Source organism: Bubalus kerabau, chromosome 12 (assembly GCF_029407905.1).
Source record: "Bubalus kerabau isolate K-KA32 ecotype Philippines breed swamp buffalo chromosome 12, PCC_UOA_SB_1v2, whole genome shotgun sequence".
In the NCBI taxonomy this organism is placed as follows: domain Eukaryota; kingdom Metazoa; phylum Chordata; class Mammalia; order Artiodactyla; family Bovidae; genus Bubalus; species Bubalus kerabau.
Genome location: NC_073635.1, coordinates 42,383,902 through 42,411,579, shown reverse-complemented (window position 1 = coordinate 42,411,579; position 27,678 = coordinate 42,383,902).

The window sequence follows — 27,678 nt, the reverse complement described above, 5'->3', positions numbered from 1 at the left end:
CTTTGCTAATGAATAATAAAGAAACTTGATAATAGAATTCTTTAAATTTAGTATAAAAAAATGAGAATAAAATTGCATGTTGTGTTCACTTTCAATCAAATTGAATACATCTGAAGCATCAGTATTTTATTCTCACAAGATAAGTAAAAAAGGAAAATAAAACAAAAACAAAAAAACAACACAGTCATGGTTTAACATATACGTATCTAATTCATGCTGGAATAGACAGATGTTTTTATTTCTCCAAAATTTGATCTTTATTGTTGGTAATAGAAGTCTATGTCTAAACTTCTCTATATTGCTTTCATATACCGTCTCCATTCTCCCTAATAAAGGAAAAGGAGAAGATATCAGGTCTGTGTTGGAGGAGCTCCTAGACTGTGTTGGTGAGGGAAAGGGATGTTGTGGAGTCCTCTACCCTTTCCTTGGATGCCTGGGAAGCAGTGAGTGTGCTGACAGAGAACAGTATAACGAATGCCTTCATCTCGGTATCAACATGGCAGCAAAAATGGAAAAGCATAGATGTGCAAAGGGAACATTATCTCTATAAGAGAGAGGGAAACAACCAGGTGGAAAGTCACATGTCCTACATGTAACCCTTCTTGAACCACAGTTGGGTACGGGGCCTTTGTGTATCAGAGGAGGAAAAGAGTTGATGTATAAACTATCCTACATTCCCTTATATTCTCTGAAACTAATCTCATAAGAGATCTTTTTGCTGGGGGTGGGGATTAAATCTAGAATGATTATGATAATATCTGAAATTCTAAGATAATAGATCAGTCTCTTTAACTGAAATGAGGGCCTCTGTTGGAACTAGCATCGAGAATCTGGTGTGAAAATGTGAATGTACATGGTAAATGTATTTGTGGGGCTTTTCTGTTTTGCAGAAAGATCAGTGACTAAAATCTGTACTGCTGCTGCTGCTGCTGCTAAATCATGTCAGTCGTGTCTGACTCTGTGTGACCCCATAGACGGCAGCCTACCAGGCTCCTGTCTCTGGGATTCTCCAGGCAAGAATACTGGAGTGGATTGCCATTTCCCTCTCCAGTGTATGAAAGTGAAAAGTGAAAGTGAAGTCGCTTCATCTTGTCCGACTCTTCGCGACCCTATGGACTGTAGCCTACTAGGCCCCTCTGTCCATGGGACTTCCCAAACAAGAGTACTGGAGTGGGTTGCCATTGCCTTCTCCAAGAATCTGTACTAAACTACTGTAATTGACATTAGGACCCCACTGTGTTGCAGGAGGCTTGGCAAAATATGATGATCAGGCACTACATTTCCCAATCCAAGGACATAGGGTTTTATGTGTGGAGTCTCTGAGGCCTCCATGAAATGGAGTCTGAATAAAACAAAACTGTCTGCAGCATTTCCTGTCGCAATTGTCAAGGATGTGAGCTCACCTAGTACTACGTGTAGCCTTTTTCTTTTTCTTTAACTAAAGGAAGAATGATATAAATATACTTATATTGCAAAGGAATTTCAGAAATCTCTGTTCTTTTATGTGAACTGTTTATAATAGTTTATTATCTTCAGCTGCAGGGTCATTCTAATCTTCCATTACAGCAAAATATTATGTAGAGAAGTTGTGTGTGTGGTGTGTGCTTGGGGAAGTGGAACGGTTAGTAAGAACAATTAAGAAGAAATAAACTTCTTAATAGCCCATTGCATTCCTGAAAGAGAATAGTGATCACCTTTCCTATCCCTGCATATATAATTTATCTTTGCTTGACTTTGAGAGAATTTATGTGTATAGAGACAGAGGAATCATATGAAAAAATTCATCCATCAACAGTTTTTGCAGCTTTATAAACACCCAAAACTTAATGTGAGTACTTTGTTGTTGTCACTTGCATTTCCTCACATCGTTGGACAATCAGATTATCTGATGTGTTTTAAAGTAATTATGAGCACAGAAGTATCTACTGTTGATTATGACAAATGCCTGTCAAGCTGTGAACTATCTAGAGAAGTGTTCACATCTATTAAGAACTCTGATGATCTTTTCTATAATTTATTTTACTCTAGGCAGAGGCTGATATGGCAGAATTAAATTTAAGATTATTCTTTGATACTAGATTTCTCCAGAAATCTAGTCCAATAAAAAGAAAAAAAAAAGAAAAAATTAAAAGGATATTACACTAACATTTTAAAATAAGTCAAACTAGAGAAAACTTTTTGTTTATATCAATGAATTTAAATTCATTTGAAGACTCACTGATTAATCTGTGTCAGACACTATATTACATAGAGATTCAGTGATGAATCAATCACTTCCTCTGGCCTCAAGGGTTTTAAATGTGGTTATGCAGACCAGAAAGTACAGAGTTGAATATAATATAAAATAATAGTGTGATTAGAGTAAGAAAGGGCATATATATGAGAGAGGACTCAACATATCTTAATGGCTAGAAGTTCCCAGTGGAAGAGTTATTTAAATGATAGGATGGTATATAGGAGTTAGTTTGTAAGGACAGGGAGAAAGGACAGAAGAGTTATTTCCAGCTGGTATAACATGTACAAAGATCAAAGGAGCCAGAGAGACTTATGAAATCAGTAAACTGAAAATTGTTCTGTATGCTACAATATAAGGATAGAAGATCAATGTTCCAAAAATTGAGATGTGGAAGTTCAACAGGATCTTAGGAGATGGAGTAAGGAGTCTAGAATCAGTAGGAAGCCAATGAACATTTTTAATTAGAAGGTGATATCTGATGTATACTTAAAAGAAAAGAAAAGAAAAAGACAAATTATATTGATGTCATGAAGAAAGTTGATAGGAAGCAACACTGGATAAAAGGAGACCACATTTAGCATATAGATCATGGGGACAATTTCAGGAATGGTACTTTGGTTTCTCACTTAAATGACTAGGTGTTTAATGGTTCAAATCAGTGACATCAGAGACCTAGGGAAAGGAAATTTTTTTTTTGTGATATGAGACAGAGTTCAGACTCAAATATTATGAATTTGAGAATACCTATGGTAAATAACTTTCCTGCCAATACAGGAGACATGTGAGACAGGGGTTTGATCTCTGGGTTGAGAAGATCCCCTGGGGGAAGACATGGCAACCCATTCCAGTATTCTTGCCTGGAGAATCTGATGGAGAGAGGAGCCCAGTAGACTACAGTCCATAGGGTCTCAAAGAGTCAGACACGACTGAAGTGACTGAGCACGTAGGATGGGCTTCATGGAAGAGGGTTGGAAAGCATGAGTGTGGAACACAGTTACTGCCAACCCAGAGATTAACAGCAGTGACCACTGATTCTAGTGATCTTAGCCAGATCCTATAATAGTTAATGTAAAAGACAGAAAATTAAAGCATCAACAGTTAACTGGTTCCCCTCCAAATAATGAGCAAGGATGAATAGGGAGCGGTTAGAGGCTCTTTGATTCTCCTTTTTCTTAATCTTCTGATCTACATGACATAGGTTGTCTATTTGCTTGTAGTTTACTTTGAACTTAGAATACTAAATTGTTTATTTGTTTCTGACCTAAGAGATCTAGGTAGTCTACTGTTTTACATTTATTATATGTAGCAGCCAATGAAATTGTGTCACCCATGTCTTATGCCTCCACCCCTTTGTATTACCATGTATTTGAGTATAATGAGACTTCAGAGTGCTTTTGTTTCCCATAGCCAGCACCTACAGCTTCTGAAGCTTGCTTTGCCCACAAGCCCCAAATCTCAGACATGCCTGGCAATTTGTGTTGTTTTGGGGTGGCCACCAACCAAAGACTAACAGATGTGGTTTTACAAAAGGCCCAAATTCCTTGGCACAGGTCAGGAGAATACTGAGAAATAATTTACACTCAACATATAGCTACTATCTTAAGGATTCTGATTGATATTTCACTCTTGGTTGGCTTACATCTCACTATTCAGGTTTTCCAACTCCTTTTCAGTTACCTGAAAGGATTTCCTTAATAAATTACTTTCTCACAAACTCTCATCTTAGGCTTGACTTCTGGAAACCCCCTCTTAAAACATAGTCTTTTCACATTTGCCTTACTAATCCCCATGTCCCTCCACATGTTGTTTCACAAGGACCTAAGAAATGTCCACGGTTTTATCTCAACATATCAATCTAAAACAAGATTCTTTATGACTCACAAGATGGTCCTTTTTCTGATCTTTGGATAAAAGTACACGATATAAACATTTTAAGGTTCTTCCTGGTGGCTCAGTCGGAGAAGGCAATGGCACCCCACTCCAGTACTCTTGCCTGGAAAATCCCATGGATGGAGGAGCCTGGTGGGCTGCAGTCCATGGGGTCGCTAGGAGTCGGACACGACTGAGTGACTTCACTTTCACTTTTCACTTTCATGCATTGGAGAAGGAAATGGCAACCCATTCCAGTGTTCTTGCCTGGAGAATCCCAGGGACGGGGGAGCCTGGTGGGCTGCCGTCTATGGGCTCGCACAGAGTCGGACACGACTGAAACGACTTAGCAGCAGCAGCAGGTGGCTCAGTGTTGAGGAATCTGCCTGAAAGTGTAGGGAACAAGGGTTAAACAGCTTGTCTGGAAGCACCCCACATGTGACTTAAGCCCAAGCACCACAACTATTGAGCTTGTGCACTAGAGCCCAGGAACTGCAACTACTGAGCCCATGTGCTGCAACTACTGAATCCCTGGAACCCTAGAGCCTATGCTCCTCAACAAGAGAAACCACCACAATGAGAAGTCCATGGACTTGCTGGTGTTGTTCAGTCACCAAGTCATGTCCGACTCTTCATGACACCATGGACTGCAGCACATCAGGCTTCCCTGTCCCACATCATCTCCTGGAGTCTGTCCAAGTTCATGTCTATTGCATCAGTGATGCCATCCAAATATCTCATCCTCTGTTGCCCTCTTCTCCTTCTACCTTCAATCTTTCTCAGTATCATGGTCTTTTCTGATGAGTCAGCTGTTTGCATCCGTAACCAAAGTATTGGAGTTTCAGCTTCAGCATCAGTACTTCCAAAGTGTATTCAGGGTTGATTTCCTTTAAGATTGGCTGGTTTGATCTGCTTGGTTTCCAAGGTACTTTGAAGAATCTTCTCTCCAGCACCACAGTTAGAAAGCATAGATTTTTGGGAGCTCTGCTGTCTTTACTGTCCAGCTCTCACATTCATACATGACCACTGGAAAGATCATAGCCTTGACTATGTGGAATTTGTCAGCAAAGTGATCTTTGCTTTTAAACATACTGTCTAGGTTTGTCATAACTGTCCTACCAAGAAGCAATTGTCTTCTAATTTTATGGCCACAGTTACCATCCACCTTGATTTTAAAGCCCAAGAAGAGGAAATCTGTCTCTGCTTCCACCTTTTCCCATTCTATTTGCCATGAAGTGATAGCATCAGATGCCATTATCTTAGGTTTTTGTTTTGTTTTGTTTTGTTTTTATAATATTGGGTTTTACCCGGCTTTTTCACTCTCCTTCTTCATCCTCATCAAGAGGCTCTTCGATTTCTTTTTGGTTTCTGTCATTAGAGTGGTATCTTCCACATATCTGAAGTTGTTGATATTTCTCCAGGCACTCTTAATTCCAGCTTGTAATGTATCCAGCTTGGCATTTCACATGATGTGCTCTGAATATAAGTTAAATAAACAGGGTGACAATAAACACTTAGAAATGAAGACCCAGCACAGCCCAAAATAAATGAATAATATTAAAAAATAAATGGCCAAATTATTTTTAAAAACCTGCTTTAAATGCATAATAGGAATAAATGTTTTATATATGTGTTTATATGTATATGTGTGTATATTTGTATGTATGTGTGCATGTAGTAGCAATAATGAATCTATAGGCTTATCTCAGAGATATTTTGAGTTTTGTTCCAGACCTCCACAATAAAGCAACCATTGCAATAAAGTGAATCACACAATGCTTTTGGTTTCTCAGTGCATATAAAAGCTATGCTTACACCATAGTGTAGTCTATTAAGTGTGCAGGAGCATTGTTAGGAGAATCACTGACTGAAACCACCCATCCTGACCAGGCAAAGTAGTAACATTTTGCATGAGTTATCTAACAACAGGAGGTTCTGTTAAGGAACATGGAACTAACAAGCTACCACCAATTGGAAGAATTTGGGAAAATCAAAAGGTGAGAGAAGATGTCAGTCCATATGTGCTATGGACTCCCAGAATCTTTTGGACCTAGATCCCAGTCCTGGCTGCTCCTTTGCAACCTCAGTTTTCTCACCTGCAAAGTGGGGTGATTATAATCCCTTTTAGGTCTGTTATGGGGATAGAATGATACAACACACGCAGAATGCTCAGTCCAGCTCCTGGCTGGGGCCAGAGCTCAAGCTCGGGGCCCTATGAGTGTTATCTGGAGTCAGATTAAGGGATGCTCCCTCTCTAGGGAGTAGAGACAGCTGGTTTGCTGAGTCCTTCTTCACTGGAAGATGCACGTGCCACCAGGAAGGGCACTGGATCAGAGGGATTGGCCAGAGACAACCAGAACTTAACCCTAAAATTACCATAAAACATGAGACTGAGAGCCATATGACAGCAGTTCTACTGTATTCCCTTATCTAGCTGCTGTCCACCCAGTTGTCCCTTCGTAATAATTTCTCTTGAAAATTCCAAAACTGGCTCTTTTGCATATACATTTAGTAAAAACTAGCATGATAAAATATTTTTTTCCCCAGAATTCTTGTCCTAAAGGAACAAGTTCTACTAGGAGGACTTGATTTTCTTTTCCTGTGACTTGAGACCAGGGCTCTCAGGATCACATGTCTTATCCACACCATCTCTAACTCCTAAGACTGAGAGAGAGAAAAAAAAGAGGGTGGTGGTGGTGGTGAAGAAGCCTTCTAAATTTTACCTATTCCAACTATTATTTATAAGCTACTGAGTTTTATATGTTAACCCCTGATTCATGACTAATTTTAGAAAATGAGTCTATCTGATCTCTCTTTGTGTTTGTTTATGTTTATATGTGCTTTATCTTTGTTTTTATCTGTTAATTAATAAAAATTGTCAATGAGTTCTACTTAATTGACTTAAATAAAACTAAGTTCTTATATAACTTTTGAAAAATACAGAAGATAACTAGCCTGTATTTTCAGGTTCATGTGAACTGGGAAACATTATGTACTAAATTAATTGTTGTTGTTGGTGTTGTTGTTCAGTGACTAAGTTTCCTCTATTTGTGACCCTATGGACTAAAGCACACCAGGCTCCCCTGTCCTTCACTATCTCCTGGAGTTTGCTCAAATTCATGTGCATTACGTTGGTAATGTTATCTAGCCATTCTTATCCTCTGCTGCCCTCTTCTCCTTTTGCCTTCAATGTTTCCTAGCATCAAGGTCTTTTCCCATGTGTTGGCTCCTTGCATCAGATGACCAAAGTATGAGAGCTTCAGCTTCATATTCTAATGAATTTTCAGGGTTTATTTCCTCTAGGATTGACTGGTTTTATCTCTTTGGTGTCCAAGGAACTCTCAAAAGTCTTCTCCAGTACTGCAGTTCAAAATCATCAATTCTTCGGTGCTCAGTGTTCTTTATGGTCCAATTCTCACATCTGTACATGACTACTGGAAAAACACAGCTTTGACTCTACAATCTTTGCTAGTTGATCTAATTCAGATAGACATGCCTTTAGAGTCATCAACAGAGCAAGACTTTGTGGGGCCCTGGAATACAAACCCTTTCTTTGTTCTCTCTTTTTTTGTGGGATGTAGGCTTCATTCAAACTCCTTGACCTTCATCCGTTCTAAAGGGAAGATTCAAGTGGTTGCTAAGGGAAATAATACAGAGCAGGGAAGGAGCAATCAAATGATGATGCAGGCTTGGGGCAGAGTCCTGATTCCTATTCAAGGAGTAAATGCATAACAATATATTTGAGTTCTTCTACAAAACTTTGGCAGCCACCCAGATGGAGGATGATAACTTCAGGCTGAGACCAATATCTCTGCTGCACAACTCTGTTACCTCTCTACTAATCAATCAAAAGAAAGTCACACATCTTGCAGCCCTTAGCTCAAAGTTTGTTTCCTTTTCTCGGTCTGGTGATGACCATCCTGTTGGGCCTCCCATATGGCCCCTGTCAGTTTCAACTGCTTACAAGGTTCATCGTTGACCAAGTCTAGCAGTTTCAGACTAAATTGTTTTTACTACCTGGGTAAATGCTGGTTTCAGGAACAGAATACCTCAATTTAGATCAATACCTACTACTCTACTGCTGCTGCTGCTAAGTCGCTTCAGTTGTGTCCGACTCTGTGCGACCCCATAGATGGCAGCCCACCAGGCTCCCCCATCCCTGGGATTCTCCAGGCAAGAACACTGGAGTGGGCTGCCATTTCCTTCTCAAATGCATGAAAGTGAAAAGTGAAAGTGAAGTCACTCAGTCGTGTCCGACTCTTAGCGACCCCATGGACTGCAGCCCACCAGGCTCCTCCATCCATGGGATTTTCCAGGCAAGACTACTTTACTAGGCAGTACTAAAAGCACCTCAGCCGGAAGTAGTTATGTTGCAGCAAAGGGGACCCCTTTCAGGGCCCGAAACTGGACTCTTATCTAACACTCAGAAATGAATTGTCTGAGGAGACACATGTGCTGACAAAGCAAAAGATTTTATTGGGAAAGGGCACCCAGGTGGAGAGCAGTAGGGTAAGGGAACCCAGGAGGACTGCTCTGCCGTGTGGCTCGCAGTCTCGGGTTTTATAGTGATGGGATTAGTTTCCGGGTGGTCTTTAGCCAATCATTCTAATTGAGAGTCGTTTCTGGTGGCACATGAGTTGCTCAGCCAAGATGGATGCTGGTGAGAGGAATTCTGGGAAGTGGACGGACACGCGGTGTCTCCTTTCGACCTTTCCTGAACTCTTCCGTTTGGTGGTGGCTTATTAGTTCTGACTATGGTGCCTGGCCAGGGTGGGCGTTTTCAATCAGTGTGCTTCCCCTAACAACTCCCCCCTCAGAGACTTCATACTCAAGATAATCTTGGGAATTGGGGTGGAGGTCTCTTTCTTCTGTAACTTCTTCCTGCTGTGCATGTGCGTAGGCCTGCCTAGCAGAGTAGAAGTTTATCTCTACCTGATCTAAGTTGGGGTGTTCTACATTTGAAACCAGCTTCCACCCTTGTACTAACAGCAGTTTAGTTTCAAACTGTTGGGTCCTCTCAGAGATGAAATAGAAAGGGGCCAAACAGGAGACCTAACAAGATGGTCATCATTGTCCCCCAGAAACAGGAGGCAACATTTGGGGTGAGGGCTGCAGGGTTTGTGACTTTTTTTTTTTTTTTTTTTTGGTTGGTGGTGAAGCAATAGAGCTATGCTCCAGGAATCTTGTGTTCAGTCTGAAGTTACCATCCTCCCCCTGGGTGGGGGCTCCAGTACACCTCAAAGACATATTTCTTTGAGTAGGAACCAGGACCCTGTCTCAAGGCTGTACCACCTTTTGATTGTTTCTCCTCTGTTTCTCTATTCCCTCCCTTCCTTGATTAGCAATTATTTGAATACACCCTTGGGAACCCAGGGAAGGTCAAGGAGGCTGAATGAAGCCTATATCCTACAGACAAGAAGTAGATAACACAGAACAGATCTCTACTGCAGAGCGCCACAGAGTTCTACTCAATTTTAATTTAGGGAACTAAGCAACTATGACTGTGATAACTTCCTATCAAAATGGAGCATAGTACTGCCTCAGCTTGGAGAAGAGACACTTCTTCTCTTCTTCAGAAGTATTCCTGAGTTCCAAGTCCTAGATCTGAGCCTTTATGATTAAAATCTCAATCCCTTGGTCTGCCATTTTGGTGTAATAGACCCAATTTGAAGTAGTTGGAGGAGTAATAACTGAAATTTAGTAGACAAAATAAATCTCATGTCTTTTTGGAAGAATAGGCCTGAAACTCAGTCTGGATCTGACACTTCAGGGAGACTTGTAGCCAGGTAGCCAGTTGCCTAGTTTTATAAAAAGTAAGGTCACAGTTACTAGCTTCCAGCAGACATAGTTGAGAGAATGGTTGCATCCAAGCCTGACACAATTCAGAAAAATCAAGTGTTTGACAATACAAGGTCTAATCTGAAAGTACACCATAGCATCACCTAGTTATTTCCCAGGATATCTGAACCATAGCTACTCTATTTTGACTTTTAATTGTAAACTTTTCCTTAATAGCCAAAGCAGATTTCACCGTTAATGACATCAGTGTTTCTCTAGATATGAGAAAATGCAAGAATTGGGACTCATAAAATCTTCTCCTGAAAAGATCTAACTATCTGAAGGTCTGTTCTTACAGTTTTTCCCAGAGCACAGAGTGCCTCATTACTGATTTTCACCCTGAACTCCTTTCAGGGGCATTGAAAGTCAGCAGTTGCAGCGGCCATGATTTAATCTTTGTAGATGTAGAATGCAAGTGTCAGTCTTCAGTTGGCAGAGCCCCTTTTTGCTCATAAACTTGACCATGATTTTGAGGGGGGGCTGCATTTCATGACCATTTTATCCCATGGTGCTGAGAATGTCCATTATCAGGTTTGGCAAAGATTTTGTTGACAGGCCACTCAATGTGCTGTTACTGGACTAGGCCATAAAACAGTATCCAAAATTCTCTGGATCACCTGTCTTACTAGCCTCTTGGCCCAGGAAAATATTCCCTCTTGTTGCTTCTTCCCATATCTAGAGTTACACTGTTACCATCATTGATCTCATATGGTACTATATATTATTCTATTAGAGGCCTCAGACACACATTTGACAGTGTAAGAAACAGCAATTTTGTAAAACAGGTGAAATACAAATAACATAGCCAGCAGTATTAGTACAGTCATAAGTAAGACTTAAGAGCTTCCATTAGATGTAGCCCAGTATATCTCAGGTCATCTGATTTAGTCTACTCTGTAGAATCTTTATCTTCCGGGGAAATTATACATTGGCACCACTGTCTATAAGGCACATAGCCCAGTTTTCTAGTGTTACTAGACTGATTATCCTTAGTATGATTTAATTGTTTCCAACACAGAGGAGACTTTAAACCTAAATTACCATAGCCTGCTGTTATCCATATAAATCCATCCTATAATTGTAGGAGAGTTTTTCCTCCTTTGCTGAAACTTTTCTTGTTGCTCTGATTGAGCTTTAGTAATAGAATCTTTTGCCAATAGTCAAATCTGCTTTGGCTATTAAGGAAAAGTTTACAATTAAAAGCCAAAATAGAGTAGCTATGGTTCAGATATCCTGGGAAATAACTAGGTGATGCTATGGTGTACTTTCAAATTAGACCTGGTATTGTTAAACACTTGATTTTTCTGAATTGTGTCAGGCTTGGATGCAACCATTCTCTAATAAAAAAAGCTCAAATTTATGGCCAGAGTCAGAGCAGGCATTATTAATTGGCCTGATGAGGGGATCTCATCTAGTAATATCACAGTGACCTGAATATGACTATAATTTTTTTTTAATAACTTTTTTCAGAACCAACCAGTTAGAATCTTGTAGTAGAGAAATTTACCAAGTAACCCAGAACTAGACACAGGTAATTGGCCACAAACCCAACAATTGAATTGATTTCTAAAACTAGCATAGGATCAAGCCTATGATAGAAAAGCATTTGATTTATATGCAAAGGTCTAAGAAGTCAAGAAAACATTATAAATGATCATACAAATCTGGTCCAGCATCTTGGGCAAGCTATCTACCTCTGATATCATTGTCTTCTCATCCTGGTGTAGTGTAGTTTCTCCTGATAAAAAAGTCCTTCCAACCAGGTTGGAGACAGTCCCTTAAATTATGTCTTTTTCCAGTCCTGGTTGCAAGTCATGAGGCATCTGATAAGCTTCAGAAACAAACTTAGGGTGTTCTTTAAGAATTCAATTAAATTTTACATTAATATCACATAACAGCAAAGAACTATCCAAGAAATGAGTCTTACTACATGCAGACCTCCATTAACAAACTGGGATTTAACATTTATTGAAACAACTTTTTCTCCCTAAAATTACCCTCATTGTTATCAAATATAACCAAATTAAGGCCAGTTTGTTTGCAAAATAGGTCTGTTCTCACTAATTTTGGTCTGATGATTTATATAACCATAATTGATCATAGACTTTTTCTTTTGCTGAAACATTTATAGAGTCTTAGACTGAACTTTTAAAATAAAACATGGCTGGGAAACTCACACCAAAGGCTTATCACAGATTTTGCCTAACAAATCTAAGTGAATTCTTTCCTTTTTAAGGTCTCAAAAATTCCTTGAGATTTTTGTACCTGTTAGTGAGATAACCTTCCTAATTCATTTGATAAACTTACTGGAAACCTAAGAGTTTCCAATTTCTGGAGGAGTCAGAAAGAAAATATAATTGTTTTGTTTACAATGTATAATTTTACCAAAGTATTGCCATAATTAGTTTGAGAGGAAGGTTTTCCCTACTTCTGGAAAACATAAGATTCAAACCCGTAATTTTTCAGACAGAAACCATAAAAGTTATAAGCATATTCACTGGTTCATTCAGTCCTTTTGTTAACTTTTGTGAAGTCCTCAGGTTTTCCATTAGAATACCAGGACATATCAGAATGTTAAGAACTCCATATTATTTCTAGGATATCTGTATTACTAATTTTACCATACATTATAGCATGAGCGGATTTATTACTCATTTGATAATCATTTTCATGTAATTTAACCAACCAAATAAACACAGTTTAATATCTCTCTTTGGGATGTTTCAGGGGCCCTCTGAAGCAAGCCAAAGTTAGCTAGAGATCAAAAGAACTTCAAAAGAATTCGATTTAGGAAGTTTTATCGAAAAGATCAATTAAAAGGGTTTAGAACATTTGGTCAGATATAGCCAACGTTGATGGGTGTATCATTTAGTTTGTTGATATGTCACAATGGGCATAAATACCAATGCTCACGGTCTAGTGAAAGTCAGCTCCGCCATCTTGGACCTAAGTGGCTCTAACCAGTTTTCTTATGGCTGTTTCATTCCTAACAAAATCCATTTATCTAACTAATTGTAATCCAATTTTAGAAAATCCTGATCATGCATAACTCTTTTTAGTAGTTTTCATACATTTTTGTTTTTTAACTGAAAACACACTTCCTGTTTTCCTGTAGCAACCAAGAACTAACTTTTATATTAGCATTTTATAGTTGGTGAGCATAAATACCAGCGATAATTTCTAAAACCCTTGCGTTCTTAGAACATTTTAGGATGGCACCAAACATTATTCACTTATAGTCCCAAATCTCTTTGTTTCTCTGTAAAAGGAAATTAGTGTTTAGTAGTAAATGTTTCAAAACCTTATTTTATTTGGAAATGACCAAACTATTCAATAGATTTCTAATACTTAGCACACTTGGCACAACCCTTAGAAATTTAAGTTACACCAATCTGGAGAGACTGTTTTAGACAGATATTTCTAAAGAATAATTATTCTTAATAGAGTTTATATTAAAGCTCATATCTCATTTACATGTTTTAGAAGTTTCTTCACTCGAGGTAATTTCCTTGTTGACAAACTTGTAACAGATATAATATTTAACTTATATTAAACCTAGGTACAATGAAAATATTCTACTTAATGTTAATTACTCTAAGACATGTCTATATTAGATAGGTCAACAAACAAACATTAATATCAGGTATTTAGTACTCAATATGCCCCAGTTCACATGAAAGGAATTTATTGTTTAATTTAGAATTATTTGATTTGTAAGAGCTTCCATTTTTTTAAGACAAATAAATAGAGCTCATTTACAAATTAACCTCAAAAATATTACCCAGAGACAAAGACATACCAAGACATATTTAGACAGACACAGTGCAAGATTTAGCTTCATTTTCTAAGTTTAGTCATGAATTAGATATTATAATATAAAATTTACTAATTTATAAAAAAAACAGTTGGGATAGATAAAACTTTTAAAGAATTTTTCCTATTTTTCCTTAGTCTCAGGGGTTAGAGATGGTCTAGATAATTGTTCCTGAGAACAGAGCCAGAGACTTGGTCTCAAGGCACAGGGAAAGAAAATCAAGTTCTAACAAAATGGCAGCAGGTCTAAACCAAATGTTAGCCAGACAAAGCAAAATGGCCATCAAAAATCACAACACAGAACAAAGAGTTAAAACACACATATAGACCTGGCAGTCCTCATCAGACACTCTCTTAAATCAAACATTTCAAAGGGAGGAAAGGAAGCCAGGTTGAAAGAAAAAGGGGAAGGAGGAGAGAGAAGGGGGGGAAAGGGGTGACCTTACAGATGTCTCCTGCCACCTGCAGATACCCAGGCATTATGGGACTTACCCTAGGCCTTCAGAGAAGGGAGGACTGGGACTTGGCCCTACCAGAACAGAACCAGAATTTGAGTTCTCTGCCAAGAAGAGGTGATCAGTCTCCAATCCTCAGCTCAGGCTGAGGCCCTTCAACCAGATTCCTGAGTCCAGGACTGGGGGACTAGAAAAATGGGGAAGAATAGGAAGGGTTAAGAAGAGGAAAGAGAGAGGGAAGGGGAGAGAGGTCAATAAAGTCTCTTGTTCCTTATTGGTCAGAGCACTCTCGCCAGTTGTCCGCATCAGGAGGAGACCAGGGACAAAAGGGTCCCAGTTGCGGCCACTGGGTCTGGTCCATTGGCAGGCAAGCTGGCCCCTGAGTACCCCGAGTGGTCAGGAAGTCAATCTCAGCAAAGAAGAGTCCCGCCAGAATTGCCATTTGTTGCAAGAAAGGGGACCCCTTCCAGGGCCCGAAACTGGACTCTTGTCTAACACTCGGAAATGAATTGTCCGAGGAGATACATGTGCTGACAAAGCAAGAGATTTTATTGGGAAAAGGCACCCGGGTGGAGAGCAGTGGTGTAAGGGAACCCAGGAGGACTGCTCTGCCATATGGCTCGCAGTCTCAGTTTTTATGGTGATGGAATTAGTTTCTGGGTGGTTTTTGGCCAATCATTCTAATTCGGGGTCTTTCCTGGTGGTGCACACATCACTCAGCCAAGATGGATGCTGGTGAGAGGGATTCTGGGAAGTGGATGGACACTGTGTCTCCTTTTGACCTTTCCTGAACTCTTCTGGTTGGTGGTGGCTTATTAGTTCCGTATTCCTTATCAGGATCTCCTGTCATAAAACAACTCATGCAAATGGTTACTATGGTGCCTGGCCAGGGTTGGCAGTTTCAATCAATGTGCTTCCCCTAACAGTTACAGAAGAAAGAGACCTTCACCCTAATTCCCAAGAGATGCGAGTTCAATCTCCAGGTTGGAAAGATGCCCTGGAGGAGGAAATAGCAACCCAGTCCAGAATCCTTGCTAGGAGATTTCCATGGACAGAAGAGCCTGATGGACTACAGTCCATGGAGTCATAAAGAGTCAGACACAACTGAGCCTTTGAATACATTCAGCATATTGGCAGCCTAAATAATTTAGACAAAGGATCTTTTCCCTAAATAGTGCTATAGCCAGAGATATCTACAAAAAAAATACATGCAAGCTGTGGTGGAAGAAAACTCATTGAGCCTTAGAGATCAGAGTCCACTCTGTGTCTGCATGTGTCTCTGCATGCCCAACAAATATTTGTGTATAAAACACTTGCTTTTCCTTCTCCAGTGTGAATTGTCTTCCTGCCTTTTGAAGTCTGAAACCACTACCCTCAACATCTTCCTTTATCTTTAACTGATGATGATATTTAAACTGAGGGCTTTGACCATTTTGACAAGTCATTTAGTTTTCCTAGGTCTGTCCCATGTATACCTATTATTGCAATTTTGTTTGATTTTCTCTTTTTACTCTGTCTCATATTAACTTAATTAACAGCCATGAAAACCTAGAATTGTAGAGGAAATCTGTTCCTCCCTGACAACATAATCTAAAGCTTCAGTGAGTCAAAATCCTTTTTCTGGTCTTGCCTTCATGTTGATGACTGACCAATCAGGGCCATGGTTGGTGAAGGCTGGGACAGCTGTGTTTCTGGTGGATTGGAGGTTCTTGATGTCTCATCACAGAAAGAATTCAGTGAGACAAAGTCATAGATAAGAAATAGATTTATTTAGAAAAAAATACACTCTGCAGACAGTTTGGGCCATCTCAGAAGATGAGAGAGAACCTGATTATTTTTCATGGGCTGAATAATTTCATAGGTTAATCAGTGGGAGGATTATTTAAATTAATTTGGAGAATTCGACCACTATCCACTTTTTTACCTTTGAAGTTTGCCCTCAGAACTGTCAAGGCATTGGTGGGTGTGTCATTTAGCCTCCAAATATATTACAATGAGTATATTACAAGGTTCAAGGTCTACTGGATCAAATCTTCTGCCTAGTTGTATTTAACCAGCTTTTGTCATGTCCTATAAAGTTATTCTTTAAATCATTGTGCCTTGCCCCCTTCCCTCATCTTTCAGATTTATATGGCTCTAAATTTGTAGTGCAGATTCAAGGATATCTTTACCATGCTGCATCTATGTAAATAACAGACTAAACATAAAAATACTAATCCTTTTTGCAATTAAAAATGACTTTTGGAGACTTTTTATAGTCACCATGGAAAGGAAAATTAAGGTAATTTATTTCAGATCAGATCAGATCAGATCAGTCTCTCAGTCGTGTCCGACTCTTTGTGAGCCCATGAATCACAGCACCCCAGGCCTCCCTGCCCATCACCAACTCCCAGAGTTCACTCAGACTCAGGTCCATCGAGTCAGTGATGCCATCCAGCCATCTCATCCTCTGTCGTCCCCTTCTCCTCATGCCCCCAATCCCTCCCAGCATCAGAGTCTTTTCCAATGAGTCAACTCTTCCCATGAGGTGGCCAAAGTACTGGAGGTTCAGCTTTAGCATCATTCCTTCCAAAGAAATCCCAGGGCTGATTTCCTTCAGAATGGACTGGTTGGATCTCCTTGCAGTCCAAGAGACTCTCAAGAATCTTCTCCAACACCACAGTTCAAAAGCATCAATTCTTCGGCACTCAGCCTTCTTCACAGTCCAACTCTCACATCCATACATGACCACAGGAAAAACCATAGCCTTGACTAGATGAACCTTTGTTGGCAAAGTAATGTCTCTGCTTTTGAATATGCTCTCTAGGTTGGTCATAACTTTCCTTCCAAGGAGTAAGCGTCTTTTAATTTCATGGCTTCAGTCACCATCTGCAGTGATTTTGGAGCCCAGAAAAATAAAGTCTGACACTGTTTTCACTGTTTCCCCATCTATTTCCCATGAAGTGATGGGACCTGATGCCATGATATTTGTTTTCTGAATGTTGAGCTTTAAGCCAACTTTTTCACTCTCCACTTTCTCTTTCATCAAGAGGCTTTTGAGTTCCTCTTCACTTTCTGCCATAAGGGTGGTGTCATCTGCATATCTGAGGTTACTGATATTTCTCCCGGCAATCTTGATTCCAGTTTGTGTTTCTTCCAGTCCAGCGTTTCTCATGATGTACTCTGCATATAAGTTAAATAAACAGGGTGACAATATACAGCCTTGACGTACTCCTTTTCCTATTTGAAACCAGTCTGTTGTTCCATGTCCAGTTCTGACTGTTGCTTATTTAAGTGCCCAGATTTGGTAAAGTTCCTTATTACTTTCAGACTTTTGTTGGATTTATATGTCTATAGTCATTCAGTGGGAAAAAAAAATATATATATAACCATAAGAATTGGTCTTACTACCTTGTAGAATAATAACCAGTTTTGTATTTAACCTAGCTGCCTTACTCTACCACTTTTTATTAGTTACCAATGCATTCTTAGCACTTCATATGTTCTCTGAACCAACTTTAATATTTGACTGGTTTCCTCAGTAATTAGTTGAATAAACTTTTTGACACACATTCATTGTATGTTTATGTGAACATGTTTTTCAACTTTGAAAATTATCCTTTAAAAAAAATGAAAGCACATGACTATTTTCCCGTAGAGAAACTTTATATTTCATATATATATATATATATATATATATATATATAATAGAACTGAGTGTGAAAATTTATCTTTATTCAATAAATATTAATTGAATGTATAAATGCAGAGATAAATATTAATATTTGTAACTATATTAAAGCTACAAATGCATATTGTATTCAAGCTTAAGAGTGTTCTTAAATAATGTTATTATAGTATAGATGGTTTCTGATAGAACTATAAAACATGAAATTATATGTTTCTTTATCCCTTTGTTTTCTATGACACTTCCTTTTTCTAAAACATGGCCACAATGAGAAATTCATCCCTCAGTGCCCATAAGCAGAATGCAAATTTCAAGACACGAAATCCTTGGATTCAAACCCTGTTTCATCTAACTTTTCTAAAAGGTCACTGATCTCTCTAGACATTAAATCTATCTTCTCCAGTTTGAGTATAAAATTATCTGCCTTGAAGTATTATAGTGAAGAAAAAGTAAGATTGTATTTATATCTATATCACCTATATCTCTCTATCACTCTATCTATATATAAAACATAGTGACTAGAATATGTGATATCACCAAATAATAAAGTTCTTCTCTATTATTTATAATTCCCTCTTGATGACCCACAACTCAGGGCCATGGATTCTCCTGAGGAATACAACATGGCTTGTTATCATATATCTGTCAATTTGAGACAACTATTTAATCACGCTAGATCTAAATTTTGTCAAATTCAAAATGAGGGAAGTGAAGTAGAGGTACACAATTCAAAGGATGGCCCAGGGGCCAACAGCCTTGGCATTATATGGACATTTATTTTATGTCCCATTTTATCACCGCATTTGAACTACTGAATCAAAGGTAGCATTTTATAAGATCTTCAGATTATTCATAGGAATATTAAATTTTAAGCAACTCAAACTAAATTACTCTAAGATGTCTTTCTGCTTTCAATTCTGAAAATATTAAAAAAAAATAAGAATAGTTTTAAAAAATCCCTATTATTGTATTAGGAAGAGTTAACACTTTAAACTTTTTATTTTTATACCATCTCAATTATCAGTTACTACGTTACAAACTGCTACAAAGCTTGGTGGAATGAAAACGACTAGTAAGAAATTCAGATAGGACACAGCAGGGATGCCTTGTATCTACTCTACAATGTCTGGGGACTTTGCTCAAAAGACTTAAACTGCTTGGGGTTGCCTAAATAGCAAGGAAATGAAATTATTTATAGGGTTTTTCACGCACAAAACTAGCACCTGAACTGGGATGTCTAGAAGGTTAGGCATATAAAAACTGTAGATTAGAATACCTACATGAAGTCTACCAAGAAACTTGAGCTTCTCAGAGTATTTAGACCTTAGGATGGTAACACTTCTGACGTGACATCTTAGGAGTTCAAGAGAAAATGTTGTTTTGAATCTAAGACAGAAACATTACCTTCATTCTCAGTGTATTTGACTACTCAAAACACTGCCAGATGTGTCCAGTTTCAAGGAAAGTATGGATCCTATATTTTCATAGAGAGGTGTCAAGGAATTAGCAGCCACATTTTTAACTCTGCACACAAAGTTCTTTGCATTTACAAAAAACCTTTGCAAAACTTCCATCAAACTGAGTCCTCAGAATAATGAGTAGATGATGGCTAAAATTTTGGGGAAATTGTCATCAGCAAAATGACAGAATAGGAAGTTTCAGATCTTATTTCCAAACAAAAGTACAAGTAAAGGGGCTAAAATACTTTATGAAAGTTCCAGAATTCAGTTAATGAACTATATTAATGCCAATGGCATGAAGAACTAAAGTCCCCTGTCTTTCAGTGAGCTCCCTAATGGGTTGGCCTCTATCTATGCTATGCTATGCTATGCTAAGTCACTTCAGTCATGTCCAACTCTGTGCGACCCCATAGACTGCAGCCCACCAGGCTCCCCCGTCCCTGGGATTCTCCAGGCAAGAACACTGGAGTGGGTTGCCATTTCCTTCTCAAAAAAAAAAAAAAAAAAAGTTTGATATGAATTCCTTGGATGTCTAGGAACAAAGAAAAGGGAATAGGAGGGCTTGCTACAGTAAAATAATCTTGAGAAAGAAGAACAAAGCTGGAAATATCAAGCTTTCTGATTTCATATCATACTATAAAGGTGTAGTAATTAAAACAGTATATGGCATTGCATTAAAAACAGACATATAGACCAATAGGACAGAATATAGCCTAGAAATACTCACGAATATATGACTAGTGGCTCATCAATAAGTGAGTCAAGAATATATAATGAGGGAAAAATGATCTCTTCAATAAATAGTATTGGGAAAACTGAATAGCGACATGGCAAAGAACAAAACTGAATTCCTATTTTACACCATACCCAAAAATAAACTTTAAATGTATTAAATATTTAAATGTAACTATAAAATGTAACTATCTGAAACTATAAAACTCCTAGAAGACAACTCAGAGGGAAAGCTTCATGACATCAGGCTTAGCAATAATCCTTTGAATATGATACAAAAGCATAAGCAACAAAAGCAAAACGAGATTGTATCAAATTAAAAAGCTCTGCACAGCAAAGGGAATCAATGGAGTGAAAATGCAATCTAAGTAAAGGAAGAAATTATTTGCTAGACATATATTTTAAAAAAGTTATTATCCAAAATATATATTTTTAAAAAGCACATGCAATTCAATACAAAATAATAATAATCCAGTTAAAAACTTCCAAACTGTTCTCCACAGTGGCTGTCATATGATCCTGTAATCCCACTTCTGGGCATATACCCAGAGAAAAACATGCTCCAAAAGGATAAATGAACCCCACTGTTCACTACAGTATTGTTTACAAATAGCCATGACATGATAACAACCTAAATGTCCATCAAGAGAGGAATAGATAACAAGATGCGGTACATATATATAATGGAATATTTGTCAACCATTAGAAAATAAAACAATGCCATTTGCACCAACTTGGATGGATCTAGAGATTGTCATACTAAGTGAGGTGAGTCAAAGAGATATATCATATTATATCACTTATAAGCCAAATCTAAAAAGAAATCATACAAATTAACTTATTTATAAAACAGAAACAGACTCACAGACTTAGAGAACAAATTTATGGTTACCAGGGCATAAGGGTGTGGGGAAGGGAGAATTAGGGAGTTTGGGATTGACATATACACACTGCTATATTTAAAATGGATAATCAACAAGGGCCTACTGTGTAGCACAGGAAATTTCAATGTTGTATGGTAGCCTGGATGAGAGGAGATAGAATGGGGGAAAATGGATATATGCATATATATGGCTGAGTTGCTTTGCTGTACACCTGAAACTATCATAACATTGCTAATCTGCTGTACTCCAATCTCTGATGGCTCAGGTGGTAAAGTATCTGTCTGCAATGTAGGTGTCCTGAGTTTGATCCCTGGATTGGGAAGATCCCCTGGAAGAGGGCATGGTAACCCACTCAAATATTCTTGCCTAGAGAATCCCCATGGACAGAGGAGCCTAGTGGCATACAGTCTATGGGGTCACAAAGAGTAGAACATGACTAAGTGACTAAGCACACACATACTCCAATCTAAAATAAAAAAATTAAAGAAAATGACCCAGTCAACAAATAGACTGCACACTTGCATATATATTTATTGAAAGAAGACCAAATGGCCAACAGGGAGGTGAAAACATAAAAGATGTTCAACATTATTAATCATCAGGAAAAATAAGTAAAAACTGTAATGAGATATCTCTTCATACATTTTAGGAAGGCTATTATAAATGTACATAAACTGTGGGAAATTCTGAAAGAGATGGGAATACCAGACCACCTGACCTGCCTTTTGAGAAATCTATATGCAGGTGAGGAAGCAACAGTTAGAACTGGACATGGAATAACAGACTGGTTCCAAATAGGAAAAGGGGTACGTCCAGGCTGTATATTGTCATCCTGCTTATTTAACTTATATGCAGAGTACATCATGAGAAACGCTGGACTGGAAGAAACACGAGCTGGAATCAAGATTGCTGGGAGAAATATCAATAACCTCAGATATGCAGATGACACCACCCTTATGGCAGAAAGTGAAGAGGAACTAAAAAAGCTTCTTGATGAAAGTGAAAGTGGAGAGTGAAAAAGTTGGCTTAAAGCTCAACATTCAGAAAACGAAGATCATGGCATCCGGTCCCATCACTTCATGGGAAATAGATGGGGAAACAGTGGAAACAGTGTCAGACTTTATTTTTTTGAGCTCCAAAATCACTGCAGATGGTTACTGCAGCCATGAAATTAAAAGATGCTTACTCCTTGGAAGGAAAGTTATGACCAACCTAGAGAGCATATTCAAAAGCAGAGACATTACTTTGCCAACAAAGGTCTGTCTAGTCAAGGCTATGGTTTTTCCTGTGGTCATGTATGGATGTGAGAGTTGGACTGTGAAGAAGGCTGAGCACCAAAGAATTGATGCTTTTGAACTGTGGTATTGGAGAAGACTCTTGAGAGTCCCCTGGACTGCAAGGAGATCCAACCAGTCCATTCTGAAGGAGATCAGCCCTGGGATTTCTTTGGAAGGTATGATGCTAAAGCTGAAACTCCAGTACTTTGGCCACCTCATGGGAAGTGTTGACTCTTTGGAAAAGACTGATGCTGGGAGGGATTGAGGGCAGGAGGAGAAGGGGACGACAGAGGATGAGATGGCTGGATGGCATCACTGACTCGATGGACGTGAGTCTGAGTGAACTCCAGGAGTTGGTGATGGACAGGCAGGCCTGGCGTGCTGCGATTCATGGGGTCGCAAAGAGTCGAACACGACTTAGTGACTGAACTGAACTGAACTGAATATATATATCATTAATACATGTATATATAAAAAATATATATATATATCATTATACATGTATATAATACATATATCATAGGTGACTGCAGCCATGAAATTAAAAGACACTTACTCCTTGGAAGGAAAGTTATGACCAACCTAGATAGCATATTCAAAAGCAGAGACATTACTTTGCCAACAAAGTTTCATCTGGTCAAGGCTATGGCTTTTCCTGTGGTCATGTATGGATGTGAGAGTTGGACTGTGAAGAAGGCTGAGCGCCAAAGAACTGATGCTTTTGTACTGTGGTGTTGGAGAAGACTCTTGAGAGTCCCTTGAACTGCAAGGAGATCCAAACAGTCCATTCTGAAGGAGATCAGCCCTGGGAGTTCTTTGGAAGGAATGATGCTAAAGCTGAAACTCCAGTACTTTGGCCACCTCATGGGAAGAGTTGACTCATTGGAAAAGACTCTGATGCTGGGAGGGGTTGGGGGCAAGAGGAGAAGGGGACAACAGAGGATGAGATGGCTGGATGTCATCACTGACTCGATGGACATGGGTCTAAGTGAACTCCGGGAGTTGGTGATGGACAGGCAGGCCTGGCGTGCTGCGATTCTTGGGGTCACAAGTAGTCGGACACGACTGAGCGACTGATCTGATCTGATCTGATATTATATACATATATGTATATAATACATAATACATATATCATTGGAGAAAGAAATGGCAACCCACTCCAGTGTTCTTGCCTGGAGAATCCCAGGGATGGGAGAGCCTGGTGGGCTGTCGTCTCTGGGGTTGCACAGAGTCGGACACGACTGAAGCAACTTAGCAGCAGTAGAGAAGTAATTTTAATAAAATTTTTCTCAATCAATGTTTCACTTCTTTAAATCAGGTTTCCAATAAATTTTATATATATATTTTTTAATATTTTACTTTTGAACCTATAAATAAATATTGCAAATATATGATGTTAAGTTGTAGGAGAATAGCTGAAAACTTAGTTTGTGCATCTTTCTACAGCAATTATATATATATATATATATATATATATATATACCTCATTATTTCCCTTCAGAAAAATCTAAGACATCTCAAAACTTTTCTCCTCACTAAATGTAAGTGCCTAATACCTTCCATGTCTGATTTTGTGCATTAAAAGCAGGTTATTCAACTGAAGCAAATCCACAGCTATGCTAATTTCTTGGAGGAAAAAAAGTCTGTTGAAGAAGATAAACCATTTCCTATTTTTCCTTTTTCGGATCAAAGGAAAATATACCTTTTTTTATTTATGAAAGCCTGTATTAGAGGAAGAATTATAACCACATACTGTAAACTTCATATAAATCGTAGAGATTTGAGAAGAAAACAGCCAAATTTTTCCACTGCTTACATTAGCATTTCTACTGTTTGTATTTAAATATTTTTGCTGATGAGTGAGAAAATAATTTGAGGTATATATAGCAGGATACTAAAGGAACAAAAATGATGGAGAAAAAACAATAATTTCTGGAAGAGCTGTCAGAAAATACTGGTACCCATTATCATAGGAGCAAACATTTTAGTAGAGACATAATAAATTATTAGCCTTATTTTAATTTTAACGTAGCTCTATCTGTTTTCAAGGTGATTTAGAATCATGATGTGATTAATTCTAAAAAATGTATACCAGTGGCGGATTCGTTTTGATGTTTGGCAAAACTAATACAGTGTTTGAGGTTTAAAAATAAAATAAAATTAAAAAAAAAAAGTCTCAAAATTCCAAATATGTAAATGTTATTTGTTAGCAATGATATGCTGATAGAACTTGTCCTTGAATATCTTACTTCTAAAGTAGAAATTTTTGTATTTGCAAATTCAAAGGTATATTTGCTCAAACACTAATCATAAGTGCTTATAGGAAAGTAAAAAACATACCAAGAAAATTATGTTTAAGTTTTCAGCACACATTCTTTTTTAGAATTACTAATTTGGTAGAAATGTATTGAACATTGTGCTAGGAAACAAAACACTAAATAGATTATTGAAATCTTTTGCTAATAATTTTACATAAAATTCAGAAAAACAAGAAACTGTCAAAAATTCTTAAAGAGATGGGAGTACCAGAACATCTTATCTGTTTCCTGATAAACCTATATAGAATCAAGAAGCAACAGTTAGAACCGGACATGGAACAACAGACTGGTACAAAATTGAGAAAGGAGTATGACAAGGTTGTATATTGTCACCATGCTTATTTAACTTATATGCAGAGTACATCATGTGAAATTCTGGGGTGAAGGAATCACAAGCTGTAATCAAGAAGGCTGAGAGAAGTATCAGCTTCAGATATGCAGATGATACTCTTCTAATGACAGAAGGTGAAGAGAAACCAAAGAGCCTCTTGAGGAGAAGGAAAGAAGAGAATGAAAGATCTGGTTTAAAATTCAACTTTCAAAAGACTAAGATCATGGCATCTTGTGCCATCACTTCATGGCAAATTGATGGGGAAGCAATGGAAATAGTGACAGATTTTATTTTCTTGGGCCCCAAAATCACTGTGGATGGTGACTGCAACCATGAAATGAAAAGACATTTGCTTCTTGGAAGAAAAGCTATGACCAACCTAGCTGCTGCTGCTGCTGCTGCTAAGTCACTTCAGTCGTGTCCAACTCTGTGTGACCCCATGGACTGCAGCCTACCAGGATCCTCCAACCAACCTAGACAGCATACTAAAAAGAAGAGACGTTACTTTGCCAACAAAGGTCCATCTAGTCAAAACTATGGTTTGTCCAGTAGTCATATATGGATATGAGAGCTGGACCATAAAGAAGACTGAGCAACAAAGAACTGATGTTTTCATATTGTGGTTCTGTTTAAGACTCTTGAGAGTCCCTTGGACTGCAAGGAGATCATGATGCTAAGATTGAAGAACTGATGCTAAGGCTGAAGCTCCAATTCTTTGGTCATCTGATGTAAACAGCTGACTCATTGGAAAAGACCCTGATGCTGGGGAATATTGAAGGCAAAAGGAGAAGGGGGCATTAGAGGTTTAGATGGTTGGATGGAATCACTGAATCAATGGATTGGAGTTTGACCAAGCTCCAGGAGATGGTGAAGAAGAAGGTTTCCTGGTATGTTACAATCCATGGGGTCACAAAGAGGCAGACAGGAATTAGCGACTGAACAACAGCAACAGAAAAACAGAAGAATTATAAGGAGTGAAAAATAACATTACATGCATATGTAGTAAAACAAATTATTTTTTGTTCAATGTATTACTTATTGGTAAAGGTAATTTGTGCTTTTTTTTTTTTTTTTTGGTATTAAAGTATACACAGAAAAATATATACTTTTTTTGATTTACCATGAGGTGGATTATCTCCCCAAAAACCAAATGTAAGTTGAAAATGTCGTAAGTTGAAAATATATTTAATACAGCTAACACACTGAACATCATATCTTAGCCTAGACTACTTTAGAGGTTCTAAGAACACTTACATTAGCCTACAGTTGTTCAAAATTATCTCACACAAAGCCTATTTTATACCAAAGTGCTGAATATCTTGCATACTTTATTGAATATTGCACTGAAAGTGAGAAACAGAATGGTTGTTTACCCTCATGGTTACATGGCTGGCTGGGAGATGCAGCTCCCTGATTCCATCCAGGATCATGAGATATCATCATGCCGCATTTACCACTAGTCTAGGAAAAGACAAAAATTCAAATTAAAATTTCTTCTGAATGTGTATTGCTTTTGCACCATCATAAAATTGAAAAAAAATATGAGTTGAACCATCATCAATTGCTATTTTCTGTAACAATTTTAATGGAAATTGGAAATAGCTGATGATATGGAAAAAAACAAAAAAAATTAGTTTATATTGTAGCTCAATTTTAGTTATAAATAAATGGAAAGAAATGAGTTAAATACCAAATGCATTTGAGGGCACAGAGTGGATTCCCATGTATGTTTATGGAACAAAGAAAAGCATGGATGGGAGAGCAAAAAGTTACAGTCACTACATATGAAAGTTGTGGTAGCTTGTGTCCAATATGATGAAGTTGAAGTGAAAGTGTCTGACTCTTTGCAATCCCAGGGACTATAAGTCCATGGAATTCTCCAAGCCAAAATACTGGACTAGTTAGCTTTACCTTCCCCAGAGGATTGTCTCAATTCAGGGATTGAACCCAGGTCTCCCACATTGCAGGTGGATTTTTTACCAGTTGATCCATGAAGGAAGCCCTGTGTCCAACATGCTACCATTTATTTTTACTCCTTCAGTATACACATGCCATCAAATGATGACATCTATTTCTCCACCCTTTTGATCTGGCCTGGTATGTGATTGCTTGCTCTGAAAAATCATATATGGTGGAAATGACTCTAATCATCTCCAGGATTCACCAATGTGAGTACTGGTATTTTCCTCCAAGCTGTCTTTTCTCTTCTTTTCTTTGCTTTTTTTTTATTTTTTCTTCTACCTTTATTGAGATACAGAATTGGCATTCAGAAATGTATAAGTTTAAGGTATACAGCATAATGATTTGGCTTCTGTATATCATGAAATGGTTACCACAAGTTAAGTTTAGTGAATATTCATCATATTGTATAGATACATAATCAAAGAAATAGAAAAAAAAATTCCTTGTGATGAGAACTCTTAAAGTTTACTCTCTTAATAACTTTTGTATTAAAATACAGCAGTGTTAACTATATTTACCATGTTGTTCATCACATCCCCAGAACATATTTACCTTATATTCGGCTTGAAAATTTTTTAGGATGACATTGATGAAATTTTATTTTGATTAATGAAGACTATTCTGAATATAAATTCAGAAAGTTGTATAGCATTTGTGACAATTTACAAAGTACTTTATTGTACAAAAATCACTTGAGCCTTAAAATAACTGTGATGTAGGCATACGCGTTATATGACTTTCAAAAGCAAATATCCATTGCTCTCTCTTATCCCTCTACATCCTGAGCAAAATTGATTGCCTCCTTTCTTAGCTGCAGATGATCCTCCTAGCTGTTT